This window comes from Equus quagga, chromosome 11 (assembly GCF_021613505.1).
Source record: "Equus quagga isolate Etosha38 chromosome 11, UCLA_HA_Equagga_1.0, whole genome shotgun sequence".
In the NCBI taxonomy this organism is placed as follows: domain Eukaryota; kingdom Metazoa; phylum Chordata; class Mammalia; order Perissodactyla; family Equidae; genus Equus; species Equus quagga.
This window is the reverse complement of record NC_060277.1, coordinates 98,586,578-98,602,325: the sequence shown is the minus strand read 5'-3', so window position 1 is coordinate 98,602,325 and position 15,748 is coordinate 98,586,578. Positions and strand designations below refer to the sequence as shown.

Below are 15,748 nucleotides of genomic sequence, written 5' to 3'. Positions count from 1 at the left end.
TTTCTCAGTTCCATGTGATTTGTTACTGGGAGCAATCTACCTTTGATAATATATTCATAATTTAAAAAAAACAGCCCTGCAAGAAACTTAGGTTTTGCTTTTTAAATAATTAGCATGGTGTTCTTCCAAGTGTTTCAAAGATGTTAGAGTAGACAGCAGTGAATCCCTTCCATATATCAAAGTTATTGTGGATAATGTATTCAATACTCAAAGATTTATTTGTGACTAAGTTCTTCACTAACACCTCTGGCTTTAATATAGTACCTTTTCTCTGGGCAAGTAGTAGTTTGAGACCTATTCCAGAGTGACTGAAAACTGTTGTATAAAGATATACACATCAATAGCTTGAATTTCTATATTGTTTATACATGTATTTACTCAAATTTATCCACAATGATATGATTTTTTCTTTAAAAAGTGCTTTGATTTTTAAAATTCTGCATAGAATCCTGTCATGAGGGAGAAAACTTAGCAAGACTTAAGAGCCTTTTGATAATGAATGGTTACCATAGGATAAACCTATAATTAGTATGCTGCTAATCCACATGTTAGATATATTCAATCAAATCTCAAGTATAGGGGCTGGCCCCGTGCCCGAGTGGTTAAGTTCACACGCCCCGCTGCAGGCGGTCCAGTGTTTCATTGGTTCGAATCCTGGGCGCGGACATGGCACTGCTCATCAAACCACGCTGAGGTGGCGTCCCACATGCCACAACTAGAAGGACCCACAACAAAGAATATACAACTATGTACCAGGGGGCTTTGGAGAGAAAAAGGAGAAAATAAAATCTTTAAAAAAAAAAAAAAATCTCAGGTATACATAGGAGAATTATCCAAATTGCAGATTATTAGTGCATTCCAGGGACATTTCCATGGTGATCCACAACCACTTTTTTGCCTGACACTTTTCCTGTGTTACTGGACTTTTCTTTGTACAAAACTTCTCTTTATTGGTTCTTCTTGCTTTTCTGTCTGTTCCCTGATTATTTTGGCTTCCTTTGTAACTCTTCGTTTGGCAACCAATAGGGAAGACTTACTTTACTGAATTATAAATTCTCTGTAGTGTGATCTTTATCTGTCTGTGGAAGACTGACCATGTGTGATACTGGATGACATAGAACTCAGCTGTTCAAATTTCAGATTTGTCTTATAAGTAGAAATAACTCCAGGTGGGATACTGTGTCAACATAAGGAGAGAAAGATGATAGTTTATTGCCACAGTCCAAAGATTGAATCCTTTTCTCCATTTTATCTAAAAATGAATTAAGGGGCCGGCCCAGTGGTGCAGCAGTTAAGTTCACACGTTCTGTTTCTCAGCGGCCCAGGATTCGCCAGTTTGGATCCTGGGTGCGGACATGGCACTGCTTGGCAAAAGCCATGCTGTGTTAGGCGTCCCACGTATAAAGAAGAGGAAGATGGGCTTGGATGTTAGCTCAGGGCCAGTCTTCCTCAGCAAAAAGAGGAGGATTGGCAGTAGTTAGCTCAGGGCTAATCTTCCTCAAAAAAAAAAAAAAAGAATTAAAAAAATAGATTGAATTTGTATTTGAGTAATTCTATTTTTATCAACTCATATAAGAATTTGAAGGGAAAGATCATTTAGAAGGATAGACAGAAACAGAGTGAAAGACATTGTTTAAATGTATTACTTTAGTTATTTAGTTCTTTCTCAAACACTATTTTTGCCTGTCTTGTTATTAGACCCTTTGCTTTCTGCTCTCAGTTGCCGCTGTCAAGGTATGAAATTTACTCAAAAGGATTGGCACCCATTTTGCATTATCTAATAGTCCTCTTTATGAGATAAAAGTAGATATAACTACATTAAGGTAGCTGTATATTTGAATCAGAATTAGACCATGTTAGAGTAGGAGACCTTAGAAATTATCTGGTCTAACACTTTTCCAGTTTACTTACATTTATTTAAAACCATACTTACATATAGATATACTTATTAACATTCCAGGGAACACCAATTTGAGAAATGCTGATCTTGTCCATGTCATTCTTATTTTATAAATGAGGACATTGGGGCCCTCTAAGGGCAAGCAATTTATTTAAGCTAAAGTCACGGTAGGTGCTAGAATCCAAGTTGCCTTATTTCCTGTCTGGTGCCCTTTAGGCTTCTTGATTTAGCCACTTGAAATGATTTGCTTTATTACTGAGTTTTTTTTATTCCGGATTTCACAACTTGGATGTGAAACCATATGTCTCATTCTCTAGAATAAGCTTCACTATTTTCTGGAGTCTAATCCCTTTTATCCAAGCATGTAATGGTGATTTTTAGATTACCTTTACTATATGTAATATATAGCTGTATCGCCAAATGCTTTCACCATCTCCCATTAGAATTCTTACTGAAATGAATTCTTGAAATGTTCAAAACTTTGTTACATTTATTAAACATTTTTCCCCATGTCACAAATAGTTCTCTCTTCCTAGTTACCTTTATTGTCTAGGTTCTTGGAGTCATGTTTGCTTCCCTTTTTTCTTTGTTTTGCATGCTTTTTTTCTTTCTTTTTTGTTGACTTGATGTTTTTAGAGCTGTCTTAGGCTCACAGCAAAACTGAGGGGAATGTACGGAGATTTCCCATATAAACCATGTCCCCATACATGCACAGCCTCCCCCATCATCAGCATCCCCTACCAAAGTGGTACCTTTGGTGCAATTGATGAACCTACATTGATGTAGCATAATCACCCAAGGTCTATAGTTTACATTAGGGTTCACTCTTGGTGTTGTACATTCTGTGGGTTTGGACAAGTGTACAGTGACATGTATCCATCATTATGGTGTCATTCAGAGTATTTTCACTGCCCTAAAAACCCTCTGTGTCCCCCCCATCCCAAGCAACCACTGATCTTTTTACTGTCTCCATAGTTTTGCCTTTTCCAGAATGTCATATAGTTGGAATCATACAGTATATAGCCTTTTAAGATTGGTTTCTTTCACTTAGTAATATGCATTTAAGGTTCCTCCATGTCTTTTCATGGCTTTGATAGCTCATTTCTTTTTTGGCTGAGTAATATTCCATTGTCTGGATGTACTACAGTTTATTTATCTATTCACCTGAAGGACATCTATTACTGAAGGACATATTGATTGCTTTCCAAGTTTGAGCAATTATGAATAATTATTAATAAAGCTCCTATAAACATCCACATGCAGGTTTTACTGTGGACATCAGTTTTCACTTTCTTTGGGTGAATACCAAGGAGCATGATTGCTACATCATATGGAAAGAATAGGTTTAGTTTTGTAAGAATCTGCCAAACTGGGACCGGCCCTGTGGCTGAGTGGTTAAGTTCATGCACTCCTCTTCGTCAGCCCAGAGTTTTCTCCGGTTGGATCCTGGGGGCAAACCTAGCACTGCTCATCAAGCCATGCTGAGGCAGAGTCCCACACAGCAGAGCTAGAAGGACCTGCACCTAGAATATACAACTATGTACTGGAGGGCTTTGGGGAGAAGAAAAAAAAAAGAGGAAGATTGGCAACAGATGTTAGCTGAGGGCCACTTTTTTAAAAAAGAAAAATTACGAGTCCTATCATTTAAAAAAAAAAGAATCTGCCAAACTGTCTTGCAGTGTCTGTACCATTTTTCATTCCCACCCACAATGAATGAGAGTTCCTGTGCTCCATATTCTTATCAGCATTTGGTGTTATCGTCTGGATTTTGGCCAGTCTAATAGGTGTGTAGTAGTTATCTCATTGTTGTTTTAATTTGCATTTCTCTGTTGACATATGATGTAGAGTATCTTTTCGTATGTATTTGCCATCTGTATATCTTATTTGGTGAAGTGTCTGTTAAGATCTTTGGCCCCCTTTTTAATTGGGTTGTTTGTTTTCTTATTGTTGAATTTTAAGAGTTCTTTGTATGTTTTGCATAACAGTCCTTTATCAGATGTGTCTTTTGCAAATGTTTTCTCCCGGTCTGTGGCTTGTCCTCTCATTCTCTTGACATTGTCTTTCACAGAGCAGAAATTTTTAATTTTAATGAAGTCCAGTTTATCAACTGTTTCTTTCATGGATCATGCTTTTGGTATTATAGCTAAAAAGCTGTCGCCATTTCCAAGGTCATCTAGATTTTTGCCTATGTTATCTTCTAGGAGTTTAATAGTTTTGCATTTTGCATTTAGGTCTGTGATCCATTTTGCACTAATTTTTGTGAAGGGTGTAAGATCTGTGTCTAGATTAACTTCTTTTGCGTGTGGATGTCTGGTTATTCCAGTACCTTTTGTTGAAAAGACTATCTTTGCTCCATTGTATTGCTTTTGCTCCTTTGTCACAGATCATTTGGCTATATTTATGTGCATGTATTTTTCAAACCCATTATTGAATACTTCTAATATTTTTTTCTGCTTTGTTTTTGGATCTTTTTCACAGCTTCAGTAAATTACACTTGACCTACAGCAATATCCTGCTTACTATCTTCCTCCTCTTCAGTCTCCTTCCCATCCTGGAATGTTTATTCCAAACCTCACTCTCTTTGCAAAACTACCTGGTTCTGTCAGGGAATATCAAAGGACTTGTGGAATCTCAGCATTGCAGGGGATCATTAAAGTCATTTAGTTCACAGATTGTTGTTTGTTTTACTTTTCTCTCCATTTCTGCTGAATAACTTCTGCCAAGTTCCTTAGGCTAAGCTTGAATTCCTCCTGTGACAGGAAACTGATTTTCTCCGAATGCTGCATTCCAGTTTTTGAACAACGTAGGTTGAAGTTGAGTCTTCCTTACGTTAAGGTGAGAGGTATAAACTTGTAGCTTCTACTACAAGCTCTAGTTCTCTCCCAAGACTATACAGAACAAGGATAATCCAGCTTCGCTAGGGAAGTTCTTGAGGTATGTGAAGAAAGCTACTCTGTCCAGAATAAACGCCCCTGAGATTTATCTTTTCTCAGCTAAATCTCCCAGTCTTGTTGGTTCCTCCAGCCAATCCTTTTGTAACTTGATTTTTAGCCCTTTACTATCTTATTCACATTTCTCTGAACTTTAACATTTGTTTATATTCGCCTTAAGTTGTGAAACCCAGAAATCAGTGGAGTACTGCAAGTGTGGTCCCTGTTATAAAATAGACCAGAACTATCCATCCTTTGTTCAAAACATCAGTCTTCTTTTAATGCAGGCTGAAATTGCATTAACGTTTTTGACATCCACATTCTATCCTGACTCATATTGAATTTACTGTTGAGTAAAACCCCCAAGTCATCTCTCACAAAGCCATATTTCCCCCAGTTGTACTCCAGTACAGAAATCTTACATTAATTCTTGATACCTTTTATCTTGTTAGAATAGCTCTTTGCTGTTCTACAGCTACAACTTGTCAAAGAATAAAAAATATATCCTTATCAGCTTACGATTTAATTGAGGCTGTAGAACATATACACTAAATAAAATAAAAGACTAAGAACTCTTAGAAGGCAACTTAATATAGTGTCAGTTGTAACTATGAATGATGTTTCTCAAGGTGTCTCTGGCTTGCGTTAGAATCACTTGAAGGGGCTTGTTAAATATTCAGCTTCCTGAACTCCACTCCAGACTTAATGAATTCGAATTTCTAGGAGCAGTGCCTGGAAATCTGCTTTTTCACAAACTCCTTTAGAGGTTAGCACACATTAAAGTTTGATGACTGCTACAGTAAGTATTGAAGAATAGAACCCAAAGATGTGCTCAGAGCTAGGTGGTATTAACAGAGTTAAATGTGATCAGAGTTAAGTGGCATTAATTAAGGAGGTGATTTCTGAGGAACACGAACTGATAAAGTGAGTATGAGTTCCAGGGGTAGGAAAAGAAAAAGTAAGTTGTCTGCTAGAGAAGACAAGATATTTGCTAGTCTGAATCAGAGGCCTTATAGAGCAGTGAGTAAAATGAGTTTAAAGCTAAGGGACAGAGGACAAAAGAAGAAAGGAAAAGCTGAAAAAATTCTAAAACCTATAAGGATACATGCTGCCAGATGGCAGCAAGGCAGGACCTGCTGTAGTAGAAGCGTGATCTTTGTCATCAAGAATTCATGAAATACCAGGCCACACCCTAGGAGGGAGTGTCAGAGGGTGGGGGCATCGGCAAAAATTAGTTTGGAGAGTTGCTACACATACCCCCTCTTTAGTTCTAGGCTATCTAGTAAGAAGATCTATATTAAATCTCAGTTGACTAATTTGGATGTGGACCAGTCAGGTGGTAAGATATCTTGCACAGCTGCTTGCTGCTCAGGGAATAGGCCTTTTCACTTTATAGTAACGGAACTCAAAGTGATCTTGGTATTTTAAAGTTGGTAGGGCAACGGCAAGTCTCTGCTAGACAAAATGATATCCAGGGAATGGATGATCAAAGACCTGACTGCTCAAATAGGGTCAGAAGTTGTATTTTTAGTCTTAAGTATTTCCTTTTCTGAAAGATTTGATAAGTGCACAGCTAAGCAAATACAGATGATAACCTGTTTTAGATGGTGATTGACAGTCTTTGAAACAAACAAACAAAAGCCTGTCCTGTATTATGAGTTGATGGAAGTTATGCTCAAAGTCCTCATTGCATGGCTGGAAAATTCAAAACTGTTTCTGAGAGTAAATAATCATAGCATACTATTAAAATGATAAGTTGAACAGAACTAAGAAAATACTCATGATTCTAGGAGAAATTGGAATTATGCAGACTTTGAAACAAAAGATCAAATAATAATAATCTGTGATTGTTTTTTCTACAAGTGCATGCAGTATTTACAAACAAGCAGTCAAATCTGGTTTGCACAACTGCAGAGAGAAGCTTGCAAGACTTGTGAATATGTCCTGACTTGCCGCTAGCCTGTTGATGGCCTCCCTCTTTGGCAAACATGGCGAATCTGTCTGCATTTGAACTGGAAGCTACTTGGGCTTTCCCTTTAAACATCATTTATCATTCAAAACTCACTTCACTCTTCTCTCTCTCTTTATAGATTATGTTGTCCACAAAATGAATTAAACGCTTCTTGTCCTGATGCTAATTTGACAGATATCACTTCTAATTTATTATCATTCTGCTCTTTCTTGTGTAAAATTAGTGTTTGCTATAATTTTTTTCCCTTTTGGATACCTAAAAGTTGACTGATAATTTTTCCTCAGTGCAGCTTGCCCCTGATACCATCTCAGGAAAACAAAGAAAATACACTTTTTTAAAATAGAAGAGCTTAGCAAATACAAACTTATCTTTTGATAGTGTTTTGAAAGATTGTAAACAGTAAACATTGGTTTATTCATTTTATTACAGAAGTAAGACTACGTATTTTTCAATGAGCTATTTTAAGAAAAAAGATTATAATGAATATATTAGATATCTTATAAATCTTTTCATGTGTCGTTTTCATCAGAGGAGTTGGATAAGCCTTATTATGGTGGATAAAGTCCTATTCTACTTAGACTTCTAGATCAGAAATCATTTCAAGCTATTTGAAGCACATGCCTTAAAGACTCTTAAAGTTCTCCTCATCAAAATTTGTGGGATTATAATCACTGGATATCAACACCTGGGGCTCAAAAAGTATTCCCAATTTTGTATAATGTGGAAAATTGCTAATTCAGCTGAGAGAGTGGTAGCTAGAAGTAAAGTGAGAAGGCATGTCATACTAATCTACCTCAAACTAAGAGGTAAAGGATGGGCTGTGGTAACCTAGCATTGCAAATACCCTTTTGGGTGAAGTGCCCAGAAATGGCCCCAGTTCCTCCCAGTAGAACCAGATCATCCCAGGTGAATGCCAGTGGGGCAAGGTGTTTGCTCCCTAAGAAAGGGGAATCTCAGCTTTCTAATATCTGGCAGTTAGGGCCTATAAGAGTGGTTGCAAATGGAGAGATAAGGGGAACTTTAGAAAACAAACATACTTATTATAGAACAGTCAGGAAAAGATGATTGGATGTGTGCGTGATAAGCATGGTAGCTTGGTTTTCATGGATGAGCTACATATTGACCCTAAATGAGCTTGGAAAGCTTGAGAAATAGGTATGAATTGACTCTGCCTGAGGCATAAGAGAAGCAGGCAGGATTGACTCTGATAGTAATCCACCTGGAAGAGAGAGTAAAATCTGTATGAACTTGCTGTGGTCCAATTTATTTACTGCTGTGCTCATTTGAGCTTGAGGTTCATCAATGAAATGGATACTATAATTTTGCAACATTCAAGTGGCAATAGTTTTAGATAAAGTTTTAAGGGGCCGGATGGTCATAATAGTCTCAGAAAAAATTTCATAAGCAAAATAGTCACTTATTTTCAAACTTTACGATCAACTAACAGTGATCTAATTCTCACATGCCAGTTGGGAGTCAGGTTCCATTTCGTCACTCCTCTACAGCAAGATGATAAAAAATAAGCTAATATTAATTAAAGCCAGTATTTATGGGCTCTTACTATGTGCCAGGAAGTATGCAAAGTGCTTTATGTGCATTATATTTAATCCTTATAATAACCTTCTGAACTAGTTGCTGTTATTTTTTTCTAGCTACCAAGTAGAAGACCCAGGATTTGAATCCAGGCAGGCTGACTCCAGAGCCCCTATTTTACACAATGTACACAGACCTTGGTTTATTTAACACAAAAGGCCGTCCTTTATTCTGAGATTATGTCCGTCCTACCTTTTGATATTAAAATATATTTTATTATATCAGATCGTGGTGATAGATGATGTCAGGTTTGATTTGTTTTTAAGAAATCTTTACCTTGCAAAATAAAACCAAGCAACTCAATGACAGGACTCCTCCCTAGTTTTTTTTAAGAAGTTCTTTTGCTAGTTTGTGATATCTAAGTCTGAGAACCACCAGTCAGAAAAGTGGGGCTCTTAGTGATTTTTAATGTTCTCTAGAGATTTTTCACTTGATTTATTTCCTAATGCATTTATCCAGTCACTCCTCACCTATCTGGCACCTGACCACAAATCATACTTTCATCCTTTTGACATATATCTGTTGTGAAACATAATTAAAATGGAGCTTCGTGGTTCACATTCTAGGAAATCATTAAAAATACTTTATGACAAGGTGTCTAGAACGAGATACAAACAAGCGTTATATTAAATTCTTTACAGAAGATAGTCTTAAAGAGGGGTTCCAATGTCTCATTCACTTAAATCCTTAGTAAACAATAACACTGTCATTTGCTACGTTTATTTCTTTGGCATTTTATATTATTCATACCTTTAGTAATAGCTATTACTTAATGACGTATTAATAAACATTAATACTTTTCATTGTCACTAACATTTGGAGAAAAAAAATGAGAGAAAAGAATAGCTCTGCTAGAGAAGAATGAACAGATGAAGAAGCTGTCTGGCTTACTTGCTTTTCCTGACTAATCTTCTCTGTGTTTTATTTATCTATGTGTCATTGTTGATTTTATTGTCCTTGTTTTGGTGATTTGTTCAACAGTCTATCTTCACAATTCTCTGACTGCCTCATTTCTATTGAACTTTCCTTCATTCCATCTCAGCCACCCACTCTTTGTTCATACCCAAGTCTTTGCCATTACCAGTAACCACCACTTCTGAGATTTCCATTTTAAGCATCCTGCTCTCTAGCCACCTCCTGCTTGTTCCTTGCTTACTTCTAGCATTCCCCTCACCCCAGCTCCAGCAAGTTTGATCTCATGGGACTTTCTAGTTAATTTACTCTGTCACTTCCCAGCCTTTTTGTCCTCTCTTCTCTCTTTACTGAGCTTAAATTCTATGGTCTATCACATTTATCTTCCTCGCATGCACCCCTGATGGCCTCGCTTCTCATCTTCTACATGTGTCAAAGCCCCAAATGTGTCTCAGCCATCTGCCTCCTCTAACAGTACCCAGGCTGTTGAATATGACTTAAGAAAAACACAAAACCGTGGTGTTTGATCTCACTTTAAATTTAAGAATCAAATCTCCAGTGGGTCTTCAGTATTTCTTGGAATCATTATTTCCTGGTGTTCCTTCTGTGGTTCCCTAGTCTAGTCAATTTACTCTCCTACTCTCTGAGATGACTAGTTCTCCTCTCCATTCTCTTCAGACCTCCAATACCACCTCTTCCCTTCTTCCATTCTCACCAGCAGCTGATAACTTGGAATCTTTATTTCACTAAGAAAATGGAACCAATCAGAAGAGAACTTCCTCATCTTCCTACTACCAAATGTAGCATTTGTTTAATGGGTGAAATAATATGATATCCTGGAACTTCATTTACTCCTATATTCAAATATAATTAGCAACTTAAATTCCAAAACCATATATATAAATCTGTTTTTGGTCATTTTGGATTATGCTTTTCACTACCACCTTCCTTTATGTTACTATAACCAAGAGTTGTTGATATGTTTGTGCCTCATTCAAATAAAATTAGATGTTTTTAAGAAGATGATTAACAGGAGCACCTAGAAAAACAAGCAGTTAAGTAATTGAACGCAGGAAATTAAAGAAGAAATGCTTTTGGAACTATGTTTGATTATACTATTAGCCCACAGTAGTTCTTACTTATCTAAGTTATAGAAGAAGGAAAAAGTATGCAAATGATTTAGAAATGAAGATTATAGCCTCAAACTTTATGGATAATGGAGGGAAAATGTTGAGAACAAGTCATGTGATAGTTTTGACCTCACACTTTGGATGAGAAAATTAGATAATAGAATTGAGCCATAAATATGTTGATTTCAAATTAAATTAACTTAATGCTGTTGTTTATCTCATGTTGCTAAACTTTAATATTCAGTTTTGGGGGGCCAGCCTTGTAGCCTAGTGGTTAAAGTTCCGTGCACTCCACTTTGGTGGGTTCACAAGATCATATCCCAGGCACCAACATATGCCACTTGTCAGCCATGCTGTGGTGGTGTCCCACATACAAAATAGAGGAAGAATGGCACAGATGTTAGCTCAGGGCTAACCTTCCTCAAGCCAAAAAAAAAGAAAGAGGAAGGTTGGCACAGATGTTAGCTCAGGACCAATCTCTTCAGCAAAAAAAATAGATTCAGTTTTGAAAAAAAGAGACGGTTAAAACCAAAGAAGTCAAGATTCTTATGCCAGCTTTGATGAATTTGTATTTATAGAATTAAGTAAGAATCCACATCTTACCTACCACCGTAAGTTGCTTATGTAATTCCAACAGAGAGGAGAGTTCCTCAGTGACCTAAATTTCGTATGCCAAGTTCACTTACCTAATGGTATCTGCCTGCTCAGGCACATTTCCCCACACATTTTTCCACTTCCCCACATTCTTTCCTAACCTTCACCATGTTTCGCAATATCACCTCCTCATCCCTCATTTTGTAGATGACCTAAGCCCCTACTTTACATAGTAAACAGAACACAGGCATAACCTCAGCTTACTTCCTCTCCTCTTTACTTAACTAGTCTCAGAAAGAGGTGTCCTTCCACTCTGCCTCCCTACATCCCTCCTCTATGTTGCCAGACTTCCTGAAAGTATGATCTTTGTCTGTCTCTCCTTATACTGCTTAACTACTTTCTCATACCTTAACCCCAAATGGTCTGACCCAATCTGAGACCCTGTGACCCAGATCAGCATGAACTTCCTGATTTTTAAATCTAGTGTTCTCTTTCCAGGCCTCATCCTCTCTCTGTGCAGCATGGGTCCCTGTTGTCACATTCTTCTGCTTAAAACTTTTTGTGGCTTTTCTTGTGCCCAAAGCAGGCATTCAAAAATATTGAACCAGTTGTCCTGATAGCTTTTCTGAGCTTTCAGCCTGTTTTTTTAATGGACATTACTGCTGGAATCTTGAATGCCTTGGGGCTAAAACCAAAGTTATGATTTCCTCTGCTCTCCTCTTGCCATCTTCTTGGTTACCTTCTGAGGTTGTCATCATTTTACCTGTGTGCCCAGGCTGGATAGCTTAAGGTCATCCTTGAGTCTTCTCCTTCTCTTATTTTCGTTTGGTCACTAAGCTCTCGTGAATCTCTCCCACATTTTCCTTTCTTTTCTTACTACTATTTCCTACACCTATTACCTCTTTCGATTCCTAGTCTCTTGTCTGGATTATTTCAGTAGTTTTTAATTTTGGATTCTATGAATGGACCTCAGAAGATCTAAGAATTCCCTCAAAACATGCAGATTTTTGGTACATGTGCATTGTTCTGGGGAGGCACATTTGACTGACTATTCCATGGGAAAGAGAGAGAGAGAATGAGAGAATATGACAATTTACACGAGTCAGTTTCACTGATTTCTCCTTTTTCCATGCCTTCCCTTGCTATTTAGTTCCCTAACCCAGGGCACTGATCTCTGAGTACTGAGGGGGCATGTAAGACATAGAGGAAAAAAAAAGTAACAGCAATCAATGCAGTTCAGCAGTCAGACAGTCCAGCCGCCAGAGATCAGAGATTCCCTAACATCAGAGTCGTGCTTTAATGTCCTGGAGAAGCTCAGGAGAAAGCTGGGGCATCAGCAGGGGCACCAGTAGGGAAGTGTCCTCGTGAGGCCTCTGAACCTCCGCTTCCAAAGGACTTGGAGTGATATGAAAGCTTAATTGGTCAATTGCAGAGCCAGCCAGTGAGGCAGTGTCCCCAGAAAAAGATTGAGAACATTCCTCCAACTAGACTACCACCCTCTGCCTCTTTGTTTTCTAGTCCTTCCTCCACTCTACCTCCAGAGTTAGTTTTTAAACACAAATCTTATTGTGCACCTTCCCTCATTAAAAACCTCAGGGGTTTTATGAAACAAATGAAAAACTCCTGGGTGTGGTGTGAAGGCCTTCCATAGTTGAGAATCTGTCAGCCTCATCTCCAGGCACTCCCCTTTCCTTTCCTCCAAGGCTCCAGCCACAACAGGTTGCTACTGGCTGTTTTGAGAGGACAGCTTCTACATCCATACCTCTGTGCCTTTGATCATGCTAGTCTGTCTCTTTAGGTGCCGTTTCCTCTCCCTTGCCCAGCCAGGAGCCTCCTGTCCTTCAAGGCCAAGACTGAATGTTACCTCTTCCCCTGTGTCCATCCCTCATGTGCTGCCATCAACCTGACAGAAGCAGTCTCTCTTGGCTAGGTTCCAAAAACATTTCACACATCTCTCTGATAATGTCATAATATATTGTAGATAACCTATTTTTGTTTCTGTCTTTTCTACTAAACCAGAAATGCCCTGCAGGTAGGGACTGCCTTTTTCATGTTTGTATCCCTAACACCTATTTCGTGCCTAGTCCAAACAGGAGCTTAGTACACTTTTGTTGAATGGAATTACTTATGAAGAGTTTTTATGAGTCATTTAAAATTAGAGACCAATGCTTATTTAATAAGTCAGAATAGGCTATAATAGTAATAACAAAGTCCCGTTTCCACAGCTTATTCAAGTAACTACTTCCTTTGTGGAAGTGGATTTTGAAAATCTTGACATGTCAGTGTATATTTTTGATGTGTTTTCTTGCGATCCTAAAAGAATTATAGTTCTAATGCAAACTAGAGCTTCTGTGACGTTCCCGTTGATGTATATTGAATAGATCTGTCATTTCAGAGATCTGTATTATATGTAACAAGTGCCATGGATATGTATTTATCTCTTTCTTTCAAACTTCATGGTAATATTTTGTGAATTATTTATTTTAGAAGATCTGAGTCAGTTTATTCAAAACACATTAAATTGAGCATTTTCCACATACAAAAACAGAGTTACAGAGTTAAGGTTCTAATCTTTATATATCGTGTATTTATATATCATTTATATATCTAGCATTTATATATCACCAGTTTGTTAAATTTGTGAAGTCCTAGTCATTGTAAGTGTGTTTTTTAGGGTATTTAAATTAGTTCAGCTATGAAAGTAAACAGTGTTCAATAAATTAAGAGCTTTAAGTAATTTTTTTAGACAGTCTTCTCTCCCTCATTTTCTTTGGGTTTTGTAGGAAAAGAATCAACAATTTACGTATTCACCCATTTACTGAGTGCATATTATGTGCTAGGAATTATGCTGGGTGTTTGTGATTCAGGATTGATGATACATGTGGCGCCTCCCCTTGAGTGGTTCCCAGTCTAGTAGAGAAGGAAGTATATAAACACGTAATTGCAGTTTAAACCTTGGAGAAGAGGAAGGAAACTCCTCCTTTGAGAACTAGTGCTGAAGTTGAGAGTGAATGTATCTGCAGATAAATTTGTAGATAGAGGAGCAGGGAGCTAAAGGGAGGTCATACCTGATAGTCTTTGTTTTTAAATATGCGAAGTAGGAATCTAGATCGTCTCTAAGAATGAATGGCATGGGGTAGCGCTTGAGAAGAGAAGGTGAAGATCTGGATAATTGCTAAGGAGAATGGGAGAGGAACTAACAAAAACAAGTAAAGGGTGGCATGCAGTATTGAGAAAGCAGTGAGAGTAGCACTGGAATTGGTCAGCATGAAACTGAAGATACCGGTCGGCACAGTGACGGCATTTTCTCTGGCCGTGCTCTGTGGCCAGTTTATAGGTGCAGGAAAGCCGTATTGTGTTCAGGCCTCGTGGGATTGGTATAAGAGAAGTACAAGAAGGCCAAGGATGGGGCCAGCCCAGTGGCGCAGCGGTTAAGTGCACATGTTCCGCTTTAGCAACCCGGGGTTTGCTGGTTCAGATCCCAGGTGCAGACGTGGCACCGCTTGGCAAGGCATGCTGTGGTAGGCGTCCCACATATAAAGTAGAGGAAGATGGGCAGGGATGTTAGCTCAGGGCCAGTCTTCCTCAGCAAAAAGAGGAGGATTGGCAGCAGATGTTAGCTCAGGTCTGATCTTCCTCAAAAAACAAAAATGGCCAATGAGTTGAGAGTCCTTGAAAGAAAGTATGGCTTAAATGGAAAGAAGTACAAATAGGAGGAAGTTGTTAAACTTGGAGAAAGTTAAGAAACTGGAGAAGAGGATAAGGCCGGTACTTTGTAGGTGCGCAGCGAGTCTTCATTTTCTCCTTTCTATCTCCCCTGTCCTTGTGCTTGTTTCACCACCACCACTACCACTGCCATCTGCCTCTGCTATGGTGCATATGAGTAATTTCAAATCCTGATAGCTATTGACTTGGAAGGGAAGATTAGGAGCCAGTTTCCAAAGTCCTTGTCAGATGTGTCCCAGGGCTTGGACGCTGGCTGTGCTTGATGGTATTGTCCTCTTGGAGAAGCTCAAAGCTTATCCCCTTATCTCCCTACCACTCACTCATGCTCCAAGAGTGGGTTAAGGGCAGGACATTTTACTGGGCTACCGTTCTTAGGACAGGAATTTACTCTGATGAGAAGGGTTAAGACTCTAAGCCGTCAAGGGTTTACACTTAGTTCCCCTTGTCTCTACAAGCCTAACCATAGGCACAGATCTCATTACTTTTAAGGATTTGAAAGAGAGTCTTCTTGACATCAAGATAGAAGCAGTGATCTTACTGGCAACTCAAAGGTTCTTCCTCTTCAGAATCTAAAATTTCTGTTAGAGTTAGTTGTATCTTGGGATTTCTTTCACATGAGTTATTAAATGTATTGTCATAATTTTTTCTTAAAAGATATAATTTTTAAGGCTTTCATTCCAAATGAGGACAAACTATTTTCCATAAAAAACACACTATTTATATTCCATTTCCAGAAATTTTCTTTTCACCTGTAATTTCAAGTGTAACACTGAAATCTAATAATTCATTATTTCACAGAGTGCTTTTTTGGTGTAGTTTAAAGAAAAAACTCATAAAAGAGTCATGCATCTTAAGTGTGAAACTGCTAGAAACGTGAGAATTCCCAGAGTGAGTAAACAGAAACCACAGGCTATCTTAATCTTAAGAAATGAAGTAAATGCTTGTGTGGAGTTGGCTAAAGAAATCCTGAGGAGTCTAAGTCATCAGTCCT

At 38.2% G+C, this 15,748-nt stretch overlaps 1 protein-coding gene across 1 annotated transcript in view; it reads left to right on the top strand.

The window, feature by feature from the left end:
* NSF (N-ethylmaleimide sensitive factor, vesicle fusing ATPase) overlaps nucleotides 1-15,748 on the top strand; it is a 112,760-nt gene that overhangs the window by 30,440 nt on the left and 66,572 nt on the right. The window lies entirely within an intron of this gene.